At 42.2% G+C, this 23,487-nt stretch overlaps 1 protein-coding gene across 1 annotated transcript in view; it reads right to left on the minus strand.

Moving 5' to 3' along the window:
* Positions 1-20,536, minus strand: part of CPNE4 (copine 4) — a 493,746-nt gene extending 473,210 nt beyond the window's left edge. The window contains exon 1 of the mRNA XM_078151566.1: positions 20,444-20,536. The gene's annotated coding sequence lies outside the window, so the exon portion shown is untranslated. The remainder of the gene's footprint in view (positions 1-20,443) is intronic.
* Positions 20,537-23,487: the final 2,951 nt, after the last annotated feature.

A 23,487-nucleotide genomic window follows, 5' to 3' on the forward strand; every position in this document is an offset into this window, starting at 1 on the left:
GGTTCATGATAGAAAATGCTATCCACATCCAGAGAAAGAACCATGAAGTATGAATGCAGATTGAAGCATATTATTTTCACTTTGTTTTCTTTTTTCTTTCTCGTGGTTTTTCCTTTTTATTCTGTTTCTTCTTTTACAACATGACTAATGTGGAAATATGTTTAATATGATTGCACATGTATAACCTAAATCAGATTGCTTGCTGTCTTGGGGGGAGGAGAAGAAAGGAACAAAAATTCAGAACTCAAAAGCTTACAAAAGTGAATGCTGAAAACTATCTTTACATGTAATTGGGGGAAAAAAATAAAACAAAACGTATATGCACAGTGAAAAAAAAAATAAACAAGGGGGCAGCTAGGTGGCACAGTGGATATAGTCCTGGCCCTGAAGTCAGGAGGATCTGAGTTCAAATCTGCCCTCAGACCAAACACTTGACACTTACTAGCTGTGTGACCCTGGGCGAGTCACTTAACTCCAATTGCCTAAAAAAAAAAATCCTTTTAAAAAAAATAAACAAAATGGGTATGTTGAACCAGATGACTGAGACAGTGGATACTGCTGGACTTGAAAGTCAGGAAGACCTGAGTTCAAATTCAGCCTCAGACACTTACTATGTGACCCTGGACAAATCACTTAAACTCTGTCTGCCTCAATTTCTCAAATTTTAAAATAGGGATAATAATGATATCTGCTCTCTGAGTTGTGAGGATCAAATGAGATAATAATTGTAAAGTGCTTAGCACAGTGTCTAGGCACATAATAAGTGCTACATAAATTTTTTTTTTGTTATTCAGTTGCTTTTCAGTTGTGTTCAACTCTTCTTGACCTCCCTTGGTGTTTTTTTGGCAAAGATACTAGGGTGGTTTGCCATTTCCTTCTCCAACTCATTTTACAGATGAGGCACTGAGGCAAACAGAGTTAGTTAAGTGACTTGCCCAGGGTCACACAGCTAATAAGTGTCTGAGGCTGGATTTGAACTCAAGAATATGAGTCTTCCTGACCCCAGGTCCAGCACTCTATTCAGTGTGCCGCCTACCTGCCCCTATATAAATGTTAGTTATTATTATTATTACCTGTAAAATGGAGGGTAAAACAGCACCTACCTTCCTGATTTGTTGTGAGGATCAAATGAAACAGTACATGTAAACTGCTTCCCAAAGTCACCCAGGATCAGAGGCAGGATCCAAACCCGGGACCTCTGACTCCATATTTTGGTATCCCCCAATAAAATGCATTTGGTCATGTAGAAGTGGCCCTGGGTTCTCAGGGACTAGCCCTAATGGAACACAAATTCTTCCCAGGCTGAAAGGCTTCAAGTCCATGCCTGGTGATGAACAGTGTGCCTGGATATATTCTGTAACCAGCTTGGTTACAGGCTAATGAAATTTTTGATGCCAACAACTTGTGAAGGTCACATCAATCAAGATGCATAGGGGTCGCAATCTGGGAATAGAGAGAAGAAAAACAGAGCAGCTCAAAGTGCCCATGGATTTCATTTGCCTCAGCCCCATATTGAATTCCTAAGAAGATCCACCATGGCAGTATCAAAATATATTTGCAAGACAAGCAATACATAGCATCTTCATATACTGCAATCTCTTCATGGTCATCAAGATTAGAAATTCTTACTTATATTTATATAAGGATGTTCAGTCTTTTCTACCAGCAACAACTGAGGAGAAAACCAGCCCTTTGCTGGTATAATATAAGGTGACAGATCCTCGCACCTTTATTTTTCCTCTTATCTGATGAAAATTGCTTTTCTTCTTAGTAGCCATCAATTTCCCTCAATTGAAAGTAAGTCACACTTGCCAGAAACACAAAGATCAGAGACAGAGATGTTCTGTCAATGCTGTGAACACTCTTCCAGAACCAGTTTTGTTAGATTTTTATTTTTAAGACTTGAAAAACCTTTTGGCCAATTAACTCATGAAGCAAGTCGATGTGTCTCTACAGAGGCACCAGAGCACGTGGGAGGCTGGCTCAGATGGTCTTCACCCTTGGGTAAACCCCTGTCCCTACTGGGCTTCCTGTTTGGCCCTCTCTGACACATGGCTCCAACCTCTTCTGGTAGGTTATGGCAGGTTGCAGGGGAGTTGGTCAACATAGAATGATGAAATGTCAGAAAGGACTTTAGAGGTCATCTAGCCTAATCTTCTAATGGAGACCTAGAGAGAGGAAGAGATTTGTCTATGGACCTTCCTCTGAGATTAGACAAAACCCACCATCACGACCAGCAGCAACAGATATTCAATGAAGGCCTACTATGGGCAAGGCACCATAAGAGGCACTGGGGACTTTAGGATGAGCCTAGGATAGGGACTGGACCTGTGAGTTCATCAATAAAAGGAACTCACAAGTGAAGAAACTTCCTTTGTCTATGTGGACTAACATTTTCTTAATAAATTAAAGTCTTAGAGCTGCTGGGAACACTGAGAGATTACATCATTGATCTAAGATCACACAGCCAGTATATGTGGGAGGCAGAATTTGAACCCAAGTCTGGAAGGAATGAGAAGAAGAACTCCCTAGAATTGAAGGGAGAAGGTATAGATTCTGATTCCACTTCTGCCACCTACTACCTTCCTCAGGCACTTCTTACGCCTCCATTTTCTCACCTGAACAATGAGGGTTAGACTACATGACTCCTAAGATCCCTTTCAACTCTGAATCTGTTTTCCTGTCTTCCTGACTTGGAGGAGTGGTTTTCTATCCACTTCTGCTGGGGATATATAGAGGTCGTTTTCAGGCCACTCGGCCCTCCATTTCTCATCCTAAGAGCTCATAATTACACGGACCTTTAGCTATATTATCTCATTTGAAACTCGCAATAAATCCACAATGCAATGTTATTATTAACTCCATTTTACAGAGTAGAAAGCTGAGGTGCAGAGAGGTTATGACTCACCCAAGGTCACGCTGGTAATAAGCAAGATTTGAATTGTTTTCTTCCTTATTGTCGGTCCAGTATCCTGTGCAGTATATGAGCCTCTGTTCTCTAAAGAGCTAGATGTGATCCGGAGGGGTGGTCCGCCAGGGTGAATGCGTCCCCTGCATTAGTCAGGTTTATAGCAAGGCCATCTCTATGCTGCTATTCCTACCATGAATTAATACCTTCTTTGTATTCAATAAAATCTGTTAGTCCAGCACTGGTTTCTCATTAAAATCTGTGCCATCATCTTCATTAATGTACCAACCACAGACTTACAAAGCTAAAGGGGAATTTGGGAATCATCTTGCCCTCCCCCACCTCCATTTTATAGCTGATTTGAGACTTTTTTTAAAATTTTGTTTTGTGATGACAAAGTAAATAAAAGATCAAAGAAGCTGGAAAAATGCTGGCCTCCTTGTCGTGGAAGATTAATTTGACAACAAAAGACAAATATAGCCTGCTGAGTACAAAGCTTGGTGCCATTGGGATTGGGGGAGGGGGAGACACAAACTTCAGATAAGACACAGCCCCTGCCCTCAGAGAACTTATAGCATAGGAGACCTATGGAACCTGAGTAAGTGTGGGACCTGAACTCAGGAAGACCTGGGTTCAAATTCACCGCAGACATTTCCTAGCTGTATGACCTTGGGCAAGTCACTTAACCTCTAGATCTCATTTCTCATCTATAAAAGGAAAGGGTTGGACTCCATAGCCTCAAAGGTCCCTTCCAGCTCCAAATATATGTCCCTATGTTGTGTCTATATGATACCAGATAATATATAATGAGCACATTAGAAAAGTTTGAAGAAGGTGCTCTGGGAAGTCTAAGGCTGGAGAGTTTTAATAAGGGGATCAGTGAAGCCTTCATGGAGGAGGAGGCATCTAAAGGATGGGTAGGAATTGAATGAGGGGAAAGAGAAGCAGGTTTCCCAGGCTGGGGCTTGTGCCAGGTGTATGGAGAGCCTTAAATGTCAGGCTAACAACTTCACACAGGAGATAACAGGGAACCATTGCTGATTTAAGGGCAGTGGAGAGGCAAAACCTGACACTTAGCCCAGTAGCAGCCTGAAGGATAGATTGGGAGAGGGAAAGAACAGGGGCAGGGAGCAATAGGCTATTGGAATGGTCCAAGCCAGTGGATAGAGGCTTCCTAGAAATGGCTAGGTGGTACAGTGGATAGAGCAATGGGCCTAGAGTCAGGAAGACCTGAATTCAAATCCAGCCTCAGATATTAGCTGTATGAGCCTGGGCAAGTCATTTTACCCGTCTGCCTCAGTTTCCTCATCTGTAAAATTACCTCTTGGGGTTGTTGTGAGGACAAGAAGATGCCATACGAGAGTGATGACAGTGAGAATACAACAGAGAGAAAAGAGGAGCGATATTGTGGAAGGAGAGTTTCCAGAACCTGAGAACTGAAAAAATATGAAGATGGCAAGGGGTGAGGGGCAGAGCTAGAGATAACGGCACATTTTCAAATATAGGAGACTGAGTAAATGGGGGCCGCGCTGACAAGCAGTAGAGACAGAAGAGGAAGGATGTATTTTAATTTTTTATTTGGAGGGCGAGATAATGAGCTCAATTTGAGACCCAGAATTCAAAATGCATACAGTACTTAAGTATTCAAAATGCATATGATATGATAGGATCCCGGACTGAGAATTAGAAGGCATCATGAGGCAGTCTGGAACCAGTCCTCTCATTTAAAGCTCAGAAAACTGAGGCCCAGAGAGAGGTGACATGAGAAATACAAGGTTTCCCCACTTCTGCATCCATATGTGGTTTCAGTCTCTACAACCAACCCATGCTAACAATCTCTCATGAATTAACAGCCAACTTCACTGCAGAAAGTGTCCTTAGGAGACCAGGGCCATGCAGCCGAGGTTGCGGTCCAGCTCTAGGTTCTCATTGGCCTTCAATTCTGGTGCTTCTTCAGAGAATTTCTGACTCCTGTTTTACTTTTAAAAGAATGCAGAACCACAAGATCCCTCCTGCCTCTCTCTAACCGAAGAGGACCATTAGTTAAAAGCAAAAAAGAGACATTCCATGCCACAAGGAGCAAGTTAATCAATTTACATTATTTCCCTAGACTCGCTAATTGGTTTTGGATTTGGAGGGGTGAGGGAAAAAAAGATTTTCATGAAACAAAATTAATTTTCACTGTTATGTCCAGGCAGATGATGCCTTTGAGTGTTTTATAAAACGAACATAATGAAGAAAAAATGCTCACTAGGAAAGTAATTGCCAGACCCAGAGAACTGTTTCCTTTTCTGGCTCATATCGCTCCACAGTCTAGCTCGGGGCTGCCCAGAAATCTAAGGTGGGTGCTCACAGGTAGGTGGCAATCAAATGGATGTTCTTGAAGAGTTCACCTGGCAACACTCTTACTTCTTTGTGCAGAACAGGTGTGATTTGTGATTTTAATGGTATATATGCCATGCCCTTTCTTGCTTTGCACAGCAAAATACCAGGATCCATGAACAGAAGTTGTGAAGAGGAAGATTTCAGTTCAATGTAAGCAGAAAGATCTATAACAGCTGCCCAGAAGTGGGTTCCTCCTCAATGCAGGTCTTCAAACAAGGACAGGAAGGCTCCTGTGGGGGATGGCAGAGTTCATTCTTGGTCTGGTACCACTGACCAGATGACCAACTCCTGAGGCCCCTTCCATCTCAGATAATCTATGATTCCATTATTTGCATTTTTGCATTTGCCCTTGGGGCTCGTGTGAAATGGGATTGCCCTTTCATTCTTCTAGAAGACCTTGGAATACCCAGGCAACACACCACTTGACAGAATATCCTTCCTGAGCCTTTGTTGGCAGAGCTTAAAGTTCACAAAAGAATCTAACTACCCCTTCCTCCAGTCTGAATTGTGCAATTGATTTTTTGAACCTAAACATGAATCTGTTCAGATTCATCCATTAGATTCAGCAAATTGTTCCAGCCTTTCTTGGGCTCTTTTTGTATCTGTCACTTAATCTGTCATTCATCCCTCCCAGTATCCTGTCATCTGTAAGCTTGATGAGTGTGTCAGCTCTGCCTTCGTACAAGACTTCAATAAGGAGGACAGACAGGGTACTGGAGCCCTCTACAAATCGCCTCCCTCCAGGATATCATCTGCTAATCCCAACACCTTGGGCTCTAGTCATTCAACCCATTCTGAATCTGCCTCTAACGGCCATCATTCAGTCTATGTTTCTCCATTTTAATCAAAAGGAGACCATGATGTTACTTTGAGGAGGACTTACAGAGAAAGGGATTTGAAAATGTGTTGTTGCTATGATGATGAGGTTATTGTTTAACATTCTTTTGTGTTCACTTGTCTCTACATCATTCTTCTTTGAGATTATCTAGTGATGAGAGACAATGAGGTATTGTCCCCAGAACACTGGGGCAGCTGGATGGTGCAGTGGATATAGTGCCGAGGCTGGAATCAACAAGTCTCACCCTCCTGAATACAAATCCAGCCTCAGACACTTCCTAGCTGTGTGACCCTGGGCAAGTCACTTAACCCTGTTTGTCTTAGTTTCCTCATCTGTTAAATGAGCTGGAGAAGGAAATAGCGAACCACTCCAGTATCTTTGTCAAGAAAGCCCCAAATGGGGTCACAAAGAGTTGGACACTACTGAAAAAACAACTGAATAATGACCCAGAACACGGACTTGGACTTTGGGAGAGAGCTGGGTTCAGTTTCTGTCTCTGAGATTTACTAGGCATGTGACTGTGATCAAGACACTTTACCCATCTATTACTCAGTTTCTTGATTTGCAAACCGGACATAAGGTCGCAGGGACAGAAAGCGGGCCTCGGAGTCAGGAAGAATGGGTTCCAATCCCACCCCTAACATACTGATGGTCTGACCCTGGGCAAATCACTTAACTTCTCAGAGCTCTCGGCAACTCCCTTAGACTCCAAGCTGCACAAAAGGCTCCCTGGCAGTTCCCTCGCCCAAAGAAATCCCAAGTCCAGTCCTAAGCCATGTTTCTAATTACCTATAGTATCCACCTCCCTGGTTCCTTGTGAGGATCAAATGTGGTAATGTATGTAAAGGCTTTCTAAACCTTAAAGTGTTATGTAAATGTCAGCTAGGCTCAGGCTGAGATGGTTTTCTTTTTAGCATTCTGAAAAGAATTCAAGTTTTGCTCTGGGGTCTCCCTTGCTCCCCTGGCCAACCCTGAGCAGAGTTTTCGCTCTCTTAGCTCTCCCTCCCCATAGCACACTAGAACATTTGCTTCAGGGGATCGGGCATCTCTGCTCTGCGCTTATCAGCTGGAAAATCACTGAGTGAATGGCGTCCACATTAACCCGCCCCAGAGCCCCAGCTCAGAGTCCTCGGTCACAGATGGATGCTGCCAGCAGGGAGATCCCAGGAACAGCTGGCTGGCAGAGATGTTAATCAAGAAAGAAGACACAGTGTGCTCTGGCTGTCACCGGAAACGGCCTCCTCAGCTGCCCAGCAGATTTAAAGTCAGAATCACTGTAGGAATTGATAGGTCATGTGCGCTAAGGGCCGGGCAACAACCTCAGAGAGCTTGGGAGTTCTAATCCGAAGCACTCTTCACTGGCCATCGTCATTAATCTTGGGGAAATGCAGGGCAATGGGTATAGAATCATAGAGCTGGAGGGGGTCTAAGACAGAGGCATCAAATATGTGGCCCACAGCACTCCCAGGTATGTCCTGAACAAGATCAAAATGTAGTTCTTATCTGATTTGTACTAATAATAAAAACAGGAAATACATAAATGTGTAGTTTTCTAACATGAGGCTGGCAAGGATCTGCATATAAGGGTTAGTGGACTTGTTTCTATTTGAGTTTGATTTCACCAATCTAAAAGGTCACCAACCCTCCCAACCCCATTTCTACCAAGGAAGAACCTGAAACCCAGAGAAATAAAGTGAGTTACCCAAAGGCATATGGGCAGCAGAGCCATGCTTAGAACCTGGGGCTCCTGAGCCCCCTGCTCTCTCCATGTCTCTTTCCATGCTATGTCTCTCAAAGTCCCCTAAGGCTCTGCTTGTAAGGAAGGGGACTCTACTGCTTCCTGCTTGCTATGGAGAGAGAGGTCGGAAGAATGAAGCTGCAGGGTGACTTTCCAGCTGCCCTGTATTTACATAGTATATGCATTAGTTATTTACCTGCTGTCTGCCCCTCCTTAAGGGGGACTAGTTTTGTCTTTCTTTGTAACCCCAATGCTTAACACATGCTCTGGCACATGGTGAGAGCTTGTGGACTGACTGATGAATGAATGAGTGAATGACCCATCTGCCTAGGCTTGGGCGACAATCCATGAAGTTCCTGAGGACTGGGGCTCCTGAAGCCTTGACAGCTTATTGGAGTGGGGGCAGTGAACCATGAGCTACATCAACAGAACCACCTGACCTTCTCCTCCTCTTCTCCCATGGACTTCTCATTGCCAAGTCTCTGAGGTCAGCCACAATCTGAGAGGAAATGGAGTGATAGAGCCTCCAACTCATCTGTTTCGGTATATTACTCTGGCAATCGGGTTTTAGGGAGAGAGCGGCAACACCACCATTGACTTCCAGGGAAGTAGATGACCCAGAAGTAAAAGAAGCACTCACTGTGATTAGCTGGGGGGAGCCCCTGCATATGACTCTTCTTCTCCATCCCTGTAACTTACAAACCCCAGCATCTGGTCACTCTATTAGAATGTCATCTCCTCGAGGGCAATATTTGTACTCCTTACACACTTAGCGCAATGCTTGACACATAGGAAGCACACGATAAATGTTTTTTTCATTTGTTCCCTCAATATTAGCATCTTAGTTCTCCTCCCCACTCACACTCCAGATCCTCATTTGGAATTCTCCTTTTATTCCATCATTCTGTACTTGGCATTATATTTATCCAGGCACATTGCATATCCCCAGAGAAATAACTAGGATGGGGCAACTGGAGCTTTGTCCCACAGTGATAAGTTTAGAGGGTAAGAAAAGTATTTCAGTTTCTTCAGCAAGTAAAAACAGCTTAGCTTAGCAAATAGTTACAAGCAAGACAAATTAGTTAATACAGAAAGCTATCAGATGGCCCACATTTTGTCTTCCCAGACTGCTACACCCTAAGTGAACTCTGCTCACCACCATTGGCTTCCCAGAGTCTCTTTCCTCCTTTCCCTATCGCCCATCAGAACTTCATTTATTTCATAAAGTTCCTTTGAGAGGGTTTTTTTAAATACTGTTTTTATTGGCAACTTGACACAGTGAAGAGAGGGCTGGCCTCAAAGGCAGGAAGATCTGGATTCAAGACCTGCCTCTGACATATATTCACTAGATGACCTTAGGCAAGTAACTTAACCTCTCATTTCCTCCAAGCAACAATCTAAGAACAGAGGTTGCACAGGTCGCACTGATCTCCCTCGGTAGAGGAAATTCTTCACAGAAAGCTACCTATACTCATGAAGTCATAGGTCCAGTTAAAAAAAAATGAAAATCTTTGTTTTTACATCACCTTTACTTTAAGACACGTCCTTCCCCACTTAAGACAAAGATTTAAAAAGAAAAACTTTTTTAAAAAGTTCAAGACAAACAACCAGCACATTATCTGTGTCTGACAGTATATGCAATATCATGTACCCATACATCCCTATTTTTGCAAAGAGGAGAAGTGAATTTTGAGGGCATTTTTTCATGAAACTTGCTGCAAAAATTGTGTGAAAATTATTAATTCCCCAAAGCCCAACATTACCCTCTGTAGAACGTAAGCTCCCATCTCCAGCCTGTCATAGGTACTGACACACAGTAGGCACTTAATAAATGTTGGTGGCAATGAACTGAACAGCTCTGAGTCACAGTGCTGCCTCCACAAGCTTACTCTGGGGCTTGAGCCAAGCCACTTAACCTCTATGAAGTCGATTTCTCCAGCTGCCTCTCTCAGCTGGGATGGGAAGTGGTGAGATCCCTTTTGGCAAGCCCCTGGGGCTCTCTGGCTTAGCTGAGCCGAATAAAAGACTTACAGCAACTAACACCCTTGGACAAAGAGGCCAGCAAGCACGTGCCATGAAGTGCCTGACTGGAGAAGATACTCTGGGTGCAACATGGTCTACCTACCTGCAAAGAGAAACAATGTTCTGGCCAATGGGACTCCCTCTGAATAGCCTGGCAGTGAATGCCACAAGCTGATGAGCTTGCAGATAGGGACACTGACATCTGTCAGAGCAAGTCAAGGTACTGTTTAGAGGGAAAATGAGAAAATAAGGTCAAAAATCAGAGATGGATATTCACACTACCTAATGGGTGGCTTTCAACTAGCCAGGAAGAAGAGAGCATCCTTCCTTTGCCATCCCACCCTCCACAACAATTCAATTCAACAAATTTTTATCAAGCCCATTCTAGAAAGGTTACAAAGTACTTCACGTACATTATCTCATTTGATCCCACAACAAGTCTGTGAGTAGGTATGACAATAATTATTATAGGCCATTTTGACGGATTGGGAAACTGAGGCTGGGCCAGGTTACCACTTACCCGTGGTTACACCACTAATAAGGGTCAGAGTCAGCATTCAGACTCAGGTCTTCCTGCCTTATTGGATTATAGGTGAACTTGAATAAATTCTTGACCTCTTTAAAGCTTCAGTTTCCTTAGCGGAAGTTGGGCCAATGGGAATGGACCTCTAAAAGTCCATTCCAGTTCTAAATTGATGCTTGCATAAGGTACATTTGTGTCCTATGGTCCCTTTCAGGACCTCATTTAGCCTAACCTCCCCCATTTTACAGATAAGAAAATGGAAGCCAGAGAGCCCAGGAGCCCAAGGACACATAGCTGGACAAAGCTGGGCTTGAACTCAGGTCTTCTGACTCTAATCCTAGTGGGGTAGGAATCATGTGTTACCTTTCTTTGTACCCCAAGAGCTTAGCACAATGTTTGGTACAAAGTAAGCACTAAATAGGCAGGTAGGTGGCACCAGGGTACATAGAGCACTGGGCCTGGAGGCAGGAAGACTCTCTTTGTGAGTTCAAATCTGGACTCAGACTGACTAGCTGTGTGGCCCTGGGCAAGTCACTTAATCCTATTTGCTTCAGTTTCCTCATGTGTAAAATGATCTGGAGAAGGAAACAGCAAACCACTCCAGTATCTCTGCCAAGAAAAATCTCAAATGGGGTCGCAAAGAGTCAGACACAACTGAAAAATGACTGACCCACAAACACAATAGAGTGCTTAATAAATGCTTGCTGATCACATTATCTCAGGTCTACCATTCTACCCATAACACAAAGCAGTCTGAACAAACACAAGGCACTGTGTTCACCCTAGTGCCCCCTCCACGGCTCTCAGGAAGTGCAAACAGCCTGACATTTAAAGCCTGAGGGCTGAAAGGGACCAAGAGAACACAGGAGGCCAGGAGAAGGCTGTCAGATCTTTCAGCATCCTCTTCTCTCCTCAGACAATTTTCAGGTCATCCATGTTTGTTTGTTTTTTCCCTATGAGAGGGAAGAGGAATTAGTTGTTTCATTTGGCCCAAGAATCCAGAACAAGGAGTAATGAGGAGACATTACCAAAAAAGGGCATATTTACATTTGATATTGGGAAATGAACATGGAATAAAAAGTAAAGATAACAATTAAAAATGAAAAATACAAGTGATCACCTCCTCACCACCTGGGATGGAGCATTGCAAAGTACTCCAGAGAACCAGCTTCCCCAAGCCAGAGAAAGAGGATTCTTTGTAAGAGGATTAGAAGCAATTACTTTCTGCATTCCTGCTCAGATCTTTAAAGAAACAAAGCCAGAAACCATATAACTGGGAAGCTCCAGAAAGAAATCAGGTGCAAGTGAGCAGCAGTTGGACAAAACATAACCTTATAAAATTCAATTAACATGTTAGGAGAGTTTATCCAAATGACGGAGGTCCATAATCATAAGATAGGGAGGGACAATGTAAGAAGAAAGTTAAGAAACACACATTTTCCAAAGGGAGCAATGCTCCCAAAGGACCCAGATCATCAGGGAAGCTCCAGTTATTCATTTAGTCACTGCATAGAGCCATAAGGGCTCCTGGAGAAAACCTCATTGTTTTGATTAGATCATTGAGAATTGCCACATGGGAAAAACAGTCTGGGAAACAAATTATATTTTTAAGAAACAAAAAGTGAGGTCTACACATAACTAAAATTGAACCAAATAACAAAGTTTATGAGAAAAGTCTCATCTTGAAGCAATGTTTAAGTTTTTCATTAAATGGTATTTTTCAACAGAAAAGTTCATTGCTTCCTATGACGAGTGCCAATATCCTACCTCAGACATCGATTGGCTGTCTGATCCTTGACAAATCTTTTGACCTCTCCAGACTTTCTGTTATATAAAAAGGAAGGGTTGGACTGAGTGATTTCTGTGAGTCCTTCCAACTCTAAATATATATTCCTCCAAATCAATAATTTCTTAAAACCTCCAAATTCTAGTTTGCCTCCATTCATACATCAGAAGGTGATATTCTGAATAATAGTTTATATTTCTAAATCTAGATCATCCTTATGAAGGAGGCAGTAAATTTTACAGATAAGGAAACTGAAGCGTAGAGAGAAGAAACGACTGATTTAACATTGGAGCTGAAACTCAAACCCAGGTCTTTCAATTCCAAGCATGATCTTATTTTCACGATATCACACTCCCTCTGGAAAAGTTGTACATAAACAAGATTTTTTTTTGTAAATTATCCTGTTTTTTCATTGAATTCCATTTTTTAAAAGTGAGGAAATGTTTTAGCTCTGATCAACCTCCATTTAGCAATCTTTCTGAATACTTTAACTAAAAAGGTTCTCTATCTCTCCCCTTCATCAGACTTTGACGGTTCTGTGATCTCTTTGATGTGGGTCGAAGATTGCAACATGTCTGTGTCTTCTCTCGCTGCGTGAATCTTGTCCATGACCCTGCATGTATCTGCCACCAGGAGGCCACACAATGTGCTAGGAGCCACCCTCTAGATCTCCTGAAACTTCAAGGATACCAAAGGATGGGCTGCCCATCAGTTACCACTTGCTCTTGCTACATTGACCCTCTACCTTCTTTTTCAGCCAAACATCTTTCTAACGACATCTTTTATGCTCAAATTTTCATTGGTTGTAACCAATTGCTCTTGCCCATCGCACGCCTCTCCATTGCCATATGGGTGACCTACCTCTCTAATTATTTGATGACTGTGGGGTTCCAGGACTCGCAGCCCTAGAACATCACCAGAATATTCAGGTTATAAGACAAGGTCTTCAGGAGGAAGCTTGAGGTCATTACATTTCTCAAAGACAACTCAACCTCCTCTCAACCCAATTCAATATTTAACAGCTAAGTGGTGCAGTGGATAGAGCACCAGGCCTGCAGTCTGGAATTCTGGAAGACCAGAATTCAAGTATGGCCTCAGACACTTAATAGCTCTGTGACCCTGAGCAAGTCACTTAACCCTGTTTGCCTCTGCTTCCTCATCTGTAAAATGAGCTGGACAAGGAAATGGCAAGTCACTCCAGCATCTTTGCCGAGAAAATCCTAAATGGGGTCACAAAAAGCTGAACAACAACAAAAATTCATTGTCCATCCATAGCTGTGGCCAGGATATACGGATTGATGGTCCAGCATAGGTTGTCCATTAAACTGTATTTCATAGTCTGAACACAAAGAATTTTTCATCCACTTAGTTTTTCATATGTGGATAAGTTAAGGCCAAATTCTTTGGAGTGATTATGATCACATTAAGGAAGCTCTGCAATGTTCCTAAATTAGATGCAATCAGCACAATATCATCTGAAAACAGAGCCATCTAGAGGAGAGGTGTCAAACCCAAGGCCCTCTGTAAAACTCCTGGCCCTAAAATAAAAGTACAATACAACACAGATGATGTTAATTTGTAGTTTTCTAAGCTAATATGCTGTCTACAGGGATCTGTTTCTATCTGAGTTTGAAGTGAAAAGATCATTGGATCTGGGTTTGAAAAACCTAGATTCAAATCCCAGACTCTGCCAATTACTAGCTACATGTGCTTGAGCAAGACATTTAAATTCTCTGAGTGTATTTCCTCATTCGCAAAATGAAAGGATTGAATTAGACAATCTCTAAGGTCTTGTCCAGCCCCAAATTTATAATCCTTCACTGAGGATTTTACTATCAATAGGGAGTGCCTCTATGATGTGGATTCTGACCCAGACACCCTCCATGACAGCAAACAACTTGGTTAAGTATATGTGCCAGTTCTCCGTCTCCTTGATTAATAATAATAAGATCACTGAACAATGCTAGCTCTTTTATTTTCTCTCTCTCTGGGAATCTTGCCTGGTTTTGACAAAAGCATAGGATCTGTCCTCTATCTGTCAAGCAAGCTGTAAAGGACTTTAACACGCTCTTTGGAAGGAGCTCATGGGTAAGAATAGTCTCCCTTACACCAAAATATTTATCACAACACTTTTGGTGGTAGCAAAAAATTGGAAACAAAATAGATACCTGCCCATAGATTGGAGATTTGTGGCTAAACAAATTGGCTAAATAAATCAAAGTAATGAAATATTCCTGTAGTATAAAATATGATTAATACAGAGGAGCATGGGAAGATCTATATGGATTGATACAGAATGAAGAGAGCAGAGTCAAATTATTTCCATCTAGAGAACATGTATTTCTCTTTATGTGTTTATAGAAATAATGACTACAGCAATGTAAATGGGAAGAACAACCACAAAAAATCAACAAATCAAAATGTTGAAAATTACGAAGAACAAGCCAGGCCACCCTCCAAAAGCAATGAGAGGACAAGCCCACCCCACTCTTTCACAGAGGTGGTAGGTCCACTGTGTGATAAACTGAACATATTTTTAGACTAATGAGTTGATTGTTTTTGCTGATTTTTTTTCTTCTTCCTCTTTCTTTCAAAAAAAAATATTGAGTGGGACGGAGTGATGCTGAGAAAAAATCAATAAAAATGTATTTTTAAAAATACAATTGAGGAGCTGAGCATTTTGATACACGCTTGAGTGAATTACTTCCTAAACAAAGAATCATCCTGTAAAATAAGTGCTCAAGTGTGTGTTTTAAATGTGCACGTTGTCTCACGTATAGTTTTTAAAGTGGACTCACGGCAATATAAGCAAAAAGAAGAAAATGACTTAGCATCAAAAGACCTGGGTTAAAGGTTAGATTTGTTCTGGCAAGCTCCAGAACACTGCACCAGCAGCAGTGGGTGAGGGCTACAGAGAGGCAAATTTAGGCTTGGACAGTCAGACAAAATGAGCTGTCCCCAAGTGGCCCAGGCTGCCTTTGGACGTGGTAGGCTCTGTGTCCTGGGAAGACTTCTGAGCAGAGGCTGAGGGACCATTTTTTGGGTGAGTTTGTATGGGTTGAACCAGACAGACAACTGTTGAGGTCCATTCCAACTCCCAAATGCCATGATTATAGAGTATCAGCTCTGCCACTTACCAGCTACATGACCTTGAGTAAGTCGCCTCACTTTTGAACCTGAGCCTACCCATCCACAAAATGCAGAGAAGATGATCTATATTTAAGGAGTCAAATACAGCTGCACCTCAGCTAAGTAGTGAAGTAGATGGAGAGCTAAACCTGGAGTTAGGAAGATATGAGTTCAAATCCAGATTCAGACACTTACTAATTGTGTGACCTTGAGCAAATCATTTAACTTCTGTCTGCCTCAGTTTCTTCAACTGTAAAATGAAGGTTAAAAATAGCAACTCACAGGGCTATTGGGAGGCTCAAATGAGATACTATTTGTAAAGTGCTTTGCAAACCTTAAAACACTGTAAAAATGCTAACGATTAGTACTGGTATTTAACCTGTGATCTGTAAACTGACTATTTGTAAATATTTTGATAACTATATCTCATTATAGTTGGTTTCCTTTGTAAGGCTATGTATTTTATTTTATGCATTTAAAAATGTTATTCTATGACAGGGTCCATCGGTTTCATGGGGCTGCCGAAGGGGTCCGTGACACTTAAAAAGTTGAGTCCAGTATTGATCTCAGAGGTCTCCTCTAGCTCCAGGGCATTCTGGGATTCTGAGAACAGGCACCATACTGGCAATCTCCTAGCTGGCACCCTAGCGAGCTGAAAGAATCAGTGTTTCACCAAGCACCCTCCTAACGACCAGCAAGCACAGGAAGCTTCCAGTTCCCCAACAATTGCTCACTTTGCCTATGAATTCTCCCATCACACGATGCTATCGATCCCATCACACCCCAGGCCTTCTAACCCCTGAAATCCTAACGTCTGAAAGCCTCTGCCTAAGGGCCTGGCATGAGGACTGGGGAGTGAGGAGCGGGGTCTATCCCAGCTACCAATATAGAGACGTTCCACTACTTCAGTTGGGCTCCTATTTGGAAGGAAGGAAATGGGAATTCTCAAGGAGCTTAAAAAGCCAGAAAGAATAGCTATGGGCCTTAGACTACAGGAGAGCACAACGACCAGTGATTTCCCTGGCCTGTATAAAAGCAATGAGTTATAGCCTGAGAACTGGTGTGCAATCACGTTGGAAGCTGAAACAACAACCCGGAAGTTATGACTGAGGGAATATGGAGAGGGGTTTGATTGACAGAACCCGAAAACCCTATGAGTCCTTGGCTACTGGGAGAGTTCAGCCATCCTACCAAAATGATGATCAATAATAATAGCTAACACACACACACACACACACACACATACACACACACACACACACACACACACACATATATATATATATGTGTATATATATATATATAATATATAATCAGTGGCTTTAGGTACCTGGTCTGAGCCAAGGAAGCAAGAGAATTAGAGATAAAGACATGCATGCCTGGCATGGAGGGGCAGCTTCGGGGGGCGCTGTTAGGAATGCAGGGAGAGATGGGGTGCGGGTGGGGCACAGAGGCAAGAACTTCAAGTGTCAAGTCTAGGAACTCATCTGGTTCGACAGGAACCAAGAGTTCAGGGGAAAGAGTGGAATGAGATGGGACAGCAAGGTGGCCCAGTGGATAGAGCCCTGGCCTTGCGGTCAAGAGGACCTGAGTTCAAATCTGGCCTCAGACACTTGACACTTACTAGGTGTGTGACCCTGGGCAAGTCACTTAACCCTAGTTGCTTCACCAAAAAGAAAAAAAAATTTAAAAGATTAAAAAAAAAAGAGTGGAATGAGATCAGCCTGGAAACGCAGGCAGGAGCCAGACTGTCGGATGATGAATTAACATCTGATGACAACTTTCCATGTTGGGGACTGTATTTGTGGCTACAGAGGCTGATGCCAGTAGACCAGATGGGAACATCGGACTGTCTCCTGTGAAACTTCCTGTAGATCAGAGGTTCTCAAACTTTTCGCTCTTAGGAGCCCTTTCAGTCATGTCTGACTCTTCGTGACCCCATTTGGGATGTTCTTGGCAAAGGTATTAGAGTGGTTTGTCATTCTCTTCTCCAACACATCTTACAGATGAGGAAACTGAGGCAAACAGGGTTAAGTGATTTGTCCAGGGTCACACAGCTAGTAAGTGTTGAAGGCTGAATTTGAACACAGGTCTTCCTGACTACAGGCCCAGTGCTGTATTCACTGTGTTACCTAGCTGCCCTTAGGACCCCTTTATCCTCTTAAAAATTGTGAAGAACCTACCCCCCCAAAGACTTTTCATTTCTATGAGTCATATCTCACGATATTGACCATATTAGAACTTAAAACATCTTAGTATTATTATGAAAATGGTTTTGACCTCATAGACCCCTTGAAAGGGTCTCAGTTAGACCAAGGGGTCTCTAGACCACACTCTGAAAATTGCTGCAGAAAACCAAGGTTTCTTAACCATTTTTGTGGTCTATGTCCTTTGGATAATCTGGAGAAGCCTAGAAACCCTTTCAGAGAATAGTGTTATTAAATGAAGAATATAGAGTACTTAGGTTTACAAAGGCAACCAATTAGATTGAAAAACAGTTGTCAAAAAAAAATATTTTCTAATAAACAGACCAGAGATTAAGAACTTCTGTTATAAAGGAATATAAAAATAGAGAAAGCCTGAACTTCTGGCCTGAAGTCAGACTGCACAACTCCAGTACTGTTGTTTGTGATTTGGAGAGGGAGCAGGGAGGAGGAGTGAGGTGGTGGAAAGAACCACATGAGAACTATGTGACACAGCCATGAAGCTCTGAAGAGTCTGGTTCCCTGGGCTTCTTTCCTTACTGCGTCTGGCTGTGTGTTACTCAGCGTAGTCTGTCTGTATCTCTGGGAAGTCTCATGACTGTCCTGTAAATTGCCTAGGGCAGGGGTGGGGAACCTGCAAACTTACAGCCATGTGTGGCCTTCTAAATCCTATAACGTTAGGATTCAGTCAAACTGCACCTAAGGATTTAGAAAGCCACATGTGGCCTTCAGGCCCCAGCTCCCCACCCTTGGCCTGAGGTCTTCCATACTGAATGCACCAAAGGGATGGCAGCAATCGAGTATCACAAGGAAAGTAAATGTGTCCTTGACAATACTGTCTGAGTTCTATCAGAACTATCTATCAGAAGTTCCAGAAACATAATAGTCAATGGCTACAGAACAGTGATAACATCTCCCTACCTATGGCAGTGAAATAGCTTTTTTTTTTTTTACTGGTATTATTAGTATTGTAAATGCCTTCACTTTCTCTTTTCCAAGCTTAGGCTGAATTCATCCCACCACCGATCCAGCTGACATCCCGTCAGACCTTCTGTCCCTCTCACAACCCAGGAGGGCTGAGTTCTCTCATGTTCTTATAAGAAGTCAGTGCCCCTCTGAGCTTAATAGTACTTAAAGTCCTTTTTTTTTAAGTCCTAAGTAGCACTGGGCCTTTAAATATAACTCCATCTCCATTGTTTTAAATATAAAGAAACTGAGTGTCTCTTTGTACAAGATACCCTGTGATAGGCAATTGTTCTGGATAAATGAAAAAAGAGACTAGACAGTGTCCATCCCTCCACCCCCCGGCTGCATACAGAGCACAAAGGGATCTCTTAGACTGTATAGTTACTCCATCATTCAAAGAACAAGAGGGGAATTAAGATTTGTTAGATGAGGAGCAGCTGTGCATGGAAAGCTATAGCCTAGGCCCCAACTGCACTTTGCCCTGCAGAGCCACGATCAGTTTTGGACTTCTCGCTGACTTATTTAGGCTCAATAAATGCTTATGGAATGGAGTTCAATTGAATTGAACTACCAATCCTCCCTTTTCTGAGAGCAGCAGCCAGTCTGGAGCTTGGGGGACTCATCTCTGGTGCTGCAAACAGCTTAATTCATCTTGATTTGAGAAAACATTTCGGAATAACTGGTTGGAACCCAAAGGCCTTAGAATGAGCTGCTCCCAGGAAACGGATCAGGGTCGGACTTTTTGGGGTGATATTCTGGCTTTAATTTCAGTTCCCCAATGTTCCTTCAAGGCCCTGAGCTGAGTGTGACAAGGGCTTGTGGAAGACGTTCTGAGAAGGGTAGTCAGCCTGCCAATAGCTAACACAGGATTATAAGATCATAGACTTGGAAGAGAACTTCAAAATCATCTGGTCAACAGCCTTACTTTATAGTTAGCAACAATAACATCAGCATTCATGTGATGAAACTGAGGCACAAAGATATTAACTGATCTGCCCAAAGTCACACAGCAAGTGTCAGATTTGGGATTTAAACTCAGGCCTTCCCAATCTCAAATCCAGGATTATATCTACTACATGGTACGGTGGGTAAGAGTGCTGGCCTTGTGATCAAAAAGACCTGAGTTTAAATCCTGCTTCAGATGCTTACTAGCTTGTGTCACCCTGGGCAAGTCACTTAACCTCAGTTTCCCCATCCATAAAAACATAGATAATAATAGCATCTACTCAGGAGGGTCATTACAAGGATAAAATGAAATATGTACATTTTGCAAACCTTAAAGTACTATATAAACATTCATCATCTCGGCTGATCTTCAGGGCAACCCAGGGAGAGAAATAGGGAAAGTATTATCCCCATCTTACAGATGAGGAAGCTGAGATTCAAGAGGTTTATCTGTATCCAAATGACTAGGAAATGCAAAGTCAAGACTCAAAGCCAGGTCTTCTGACTCCAAAGCCAGTACTTTTCCCTCTACTACACCACACAGCTTCTGGAGTGGGAGTGCTGTGATTTTAGGGGCTTTAGGAAGGACCCACACTTTCCTAAACAGCCCTCTAGCTCACGGGCTGATGATGGGATCACTGCCAGGAGAAATAAGCCCCTTATCCTCAAGAGCTATTTTTGATTTCTTTTTGCATATATTGCACCTAGCAGTGCCTTGAACATCCTACCCATCCAGCTGTTGTACAGTTCCCTTGATGCCCCATCTTATCAATGCAAGCCTTCATCCAAAGGAGTGGATCACAACCTGTCAATATTCTCCCTCAACTAAGGTCATTGGATCATCCATTAAGAGTTGGCAGGTCATCTTTAAGAGACAGAGGTCATCTCCAGCATTTTAAATGTAAGTATTGAGATGTAAACTCATCCTAGACTCACTGAAAGTATCCTCAAGGATAACTATGATAGTTCACAGGATGGCAAGGCTGATAGGTACTGTACCTTATTCCTCCATGGTTTTGATTTCTTCTGCTAGGTCTCTATATTTTGAGAGCTTTTCATTCCATGTATTGGAAGTTAGTATTGGACATGCTGACATCTGCTAAAATTAAATTTTTGTGGATCAATGTTGAATCCATGGGATCATGGCAAATAATTTTGTTTGTAATAACATTCTCTGATTCCAATGTAGTTTCTTTGTTAAATTCTCAAGGATATTTGGGGGAATAAATTTATAATACGGGGAGTTATTGTCTATAAGAAATGGCGTATAGGTTGAGCCTTGCAGGAAACCAAGGGTTCAAAGAAGTGGAGGTGCCTTACCTATGCTGGAGTAGAAAGGAAGTGAAAGGAGAGTTAGTGGTCCTGTTCTGCCACTATCTGGCTTTATTATCTCGGGCAAGTCAAATAACTCTTCAGCCCTGATTTTCCTCATCTGTAAAATGAGGGAATTCTAGCAGATTCTTTTTAAGAGTCTTCCCAACTCTATCATCCCATGGTTCTCTAGTTTTATGATCTCACAATTAAGTGAAACCAAGGCTCACCCTACAATATCCTACCTATATTATCTCTCCCCAGAATGTGGAGTTCATACTTGAATGCACCACAAAAGAGAACATTTTAGGTATGCTATAAATGACATATTGAACTGTTATGCCAGAAGAAATCCTTCTCTGTTTAGGAGGACAGACTCCTCTGAGAATGGACTGAGCTGTGTCTGCTTCAGTCATTCGGGAGGGTACCTAACATAAATGAAGGTAATTGATAATAACAGTGGAATTCCTTTCAAATACTACTACTACTAGGCTTAAAGCTACCTGGGTTAGATCAAGTTTCATCACATTGTGAAAGAACAGCCTGTAACCAAGAAAGCAGACTGATTTCATCAATAGAGTACTAGAGCTGGAATTAAGATGATCTGTGTTCAAATCTCACTTCTGATACTGACTAGCTATATGATCCCAGGAAAGTCACCCAGGCAAGCAACGCTCAAGAATTTATCCGCCAAATTGTAGTGGGTTGAAATCAAGAGTTCCCAAGCTGGCAAAATCACAGATCCTTCACTCATCTGTTCAAAAGTCTGTCCAAATCCAAGCAAAAATGAACTCTGTTATGATGGGCTCAATGGGATTTTGTTTATATTTATTATGGATTTTTCATGGGCCACCATGGATAGCACAGCACAAGGACTGCACTGGTAGCCACTTAAGGAAAAATCACCCAGAGCAAGGCAACAAAGAAGCTGAGTTGAATGTCTACAGATTTTCCCATGAATTACATAGGATGAGAAAGTGTCAGTATAGTCCATCAACACCAATGGAGGAAATACCCATATCACTGAGACATTAATTAACTCCTGATGACAAAAATTCCATTAAATGAGCATTTTATAAGAATTGGAGCACTGGGGATAGGAAGATAAGAAAAATATAAACTTAAAATATTAAAAATATTTAAAGATAAATTAATCCCTGCTCTAAAAGAGTTTACTTTGTACTAGGTTGGGAGTTCTTAACTTTTTCTATGTCATGAACACCTTGGGGTGGTCTGGTAAAGCCTATGGACCCTTCTCAGAATAACGTGTTTAAATGAATAAAATAAAATACATAGAATTACAAAGGAAAGATTACACTGAAATAAAGATCTAATTTTTTCCCATTCAAGTTCATGGACCCCTTCCCCCTGAAATCTGCTTAGGGACCCAAGTTAAGAACCTCTGTACTAGGAGAATACAATGTGCACACAAGTAAGTAAATATTTAATATATACAAAGCAAAGGTAAAGTGATTGCAAGAGGCAGAAAGTGCTAATGACTGGAGGGATTAGGAAAGGTCACTGAAATTGCTTCAAAGGCAGCTAGGAATTCATCACTTAACCTCCCTGGGCCTCAGTTTCCTAATCTGTAAAATGAGAGGGATTAGATTCGATGTCTTCTAAGGTTGCTTCCAGCTTGACTTCTATGATCCTATAAGTCTATAATTAGAGGTCAGGAGGAAGTGTATTCCAGACATAGGGGGCCATTTGTGGAGGAAGGAAATGGAAGAAGGAAACATATTAGGGAACAACCAGGAGGCCCATCTGACTAAGGCACCTGCAGATCCCAACAATTCAATCCTGTGGACACCACAAGTTTAAAGAGTGGTCCAGGGTCATGTGATTGTTCTATCCAGGGAGCCTGGAATCTGAGCAGAGAGGTGGGCACAGGAGTAATAGTTGGAAGAACTGGATTCCATTTCTGGCTCGGCTACTTGTGAGTAGAAACTCTCTGTTCTCTGGACTTGGCCCATATTTCTCACCATCTGCATGATGGGGATGCTACAAGGTAGAATTAAATGTGTATAGCCTTCAGAGAAGATGGACTGCATGGATCAAGGATCAGTACTGCCCAACGCAGACCATCTGGAGAAGTAGAATGTGACTTAAGCAAACACAAACTCCTTGTCAATCTTGGGGCCACATAAGTGGCACTTTAGCCTTGAGCTTTCTGAGGTAGAAGACAGACTAGAAATAGGTAGAATGTTCTATCCCAGTGACTTTCTGGATCACACCCGGAGGTCTTTCTTTATTAAATATTTGGATTTTAAACTACAGCAAACCAAGGAAGTAAAAGGCCAGAGGAACAGAAAGGTCCCAAACCAAACATGATGTAATTAATGAATTCCAACATCAAAAGATGGAAAATGTCACCATTGCCACAAAATTAAAAGTCATTTGATTACAATTCAATAAAAGGGCTGGACTCAAAGGGAGTTACATGTTACATAAAGGGTCTTTGGGGTCTCCAAAGGTCAGTCTAAATATAATCACCACCTTTTATTTCCAGTCAGCTTCGCTGATCCTACCCCCCCCATTCATGAATCCAAATTTCAAACCAGAGAAAGTGATTTCTACCTCTCAGCAATCACACGCTAAGCAATCAGCCCAGCAGTGGGAACAATCTTCCATGAAATTTATTCAAACTTAAATCTCCAAATATATGAATAATGCAAAGAGCAGACCATACAGAGGTCACTGGGTAAGTTATCATGGATGCATCTGCCTTAACC

Source organism: Phascolarctos cinereus, unplaced genomic scaffold (assembly GCF_003287225.1).
Source record: "Phascolarctos cinereus isolate Bilbo 61053 unplaced genomic scaffold, phaCin_HiC Scaffold_1;HRSCAF=81, whole genome shotgun sequence".
NCBI classification, from domain to species: Eukaryota; Metazoa; Chordata; class Mammalia; order Diprotodontia; family Phascolarctidae; genus Phascolarctos; species Phascolarctos cinereus.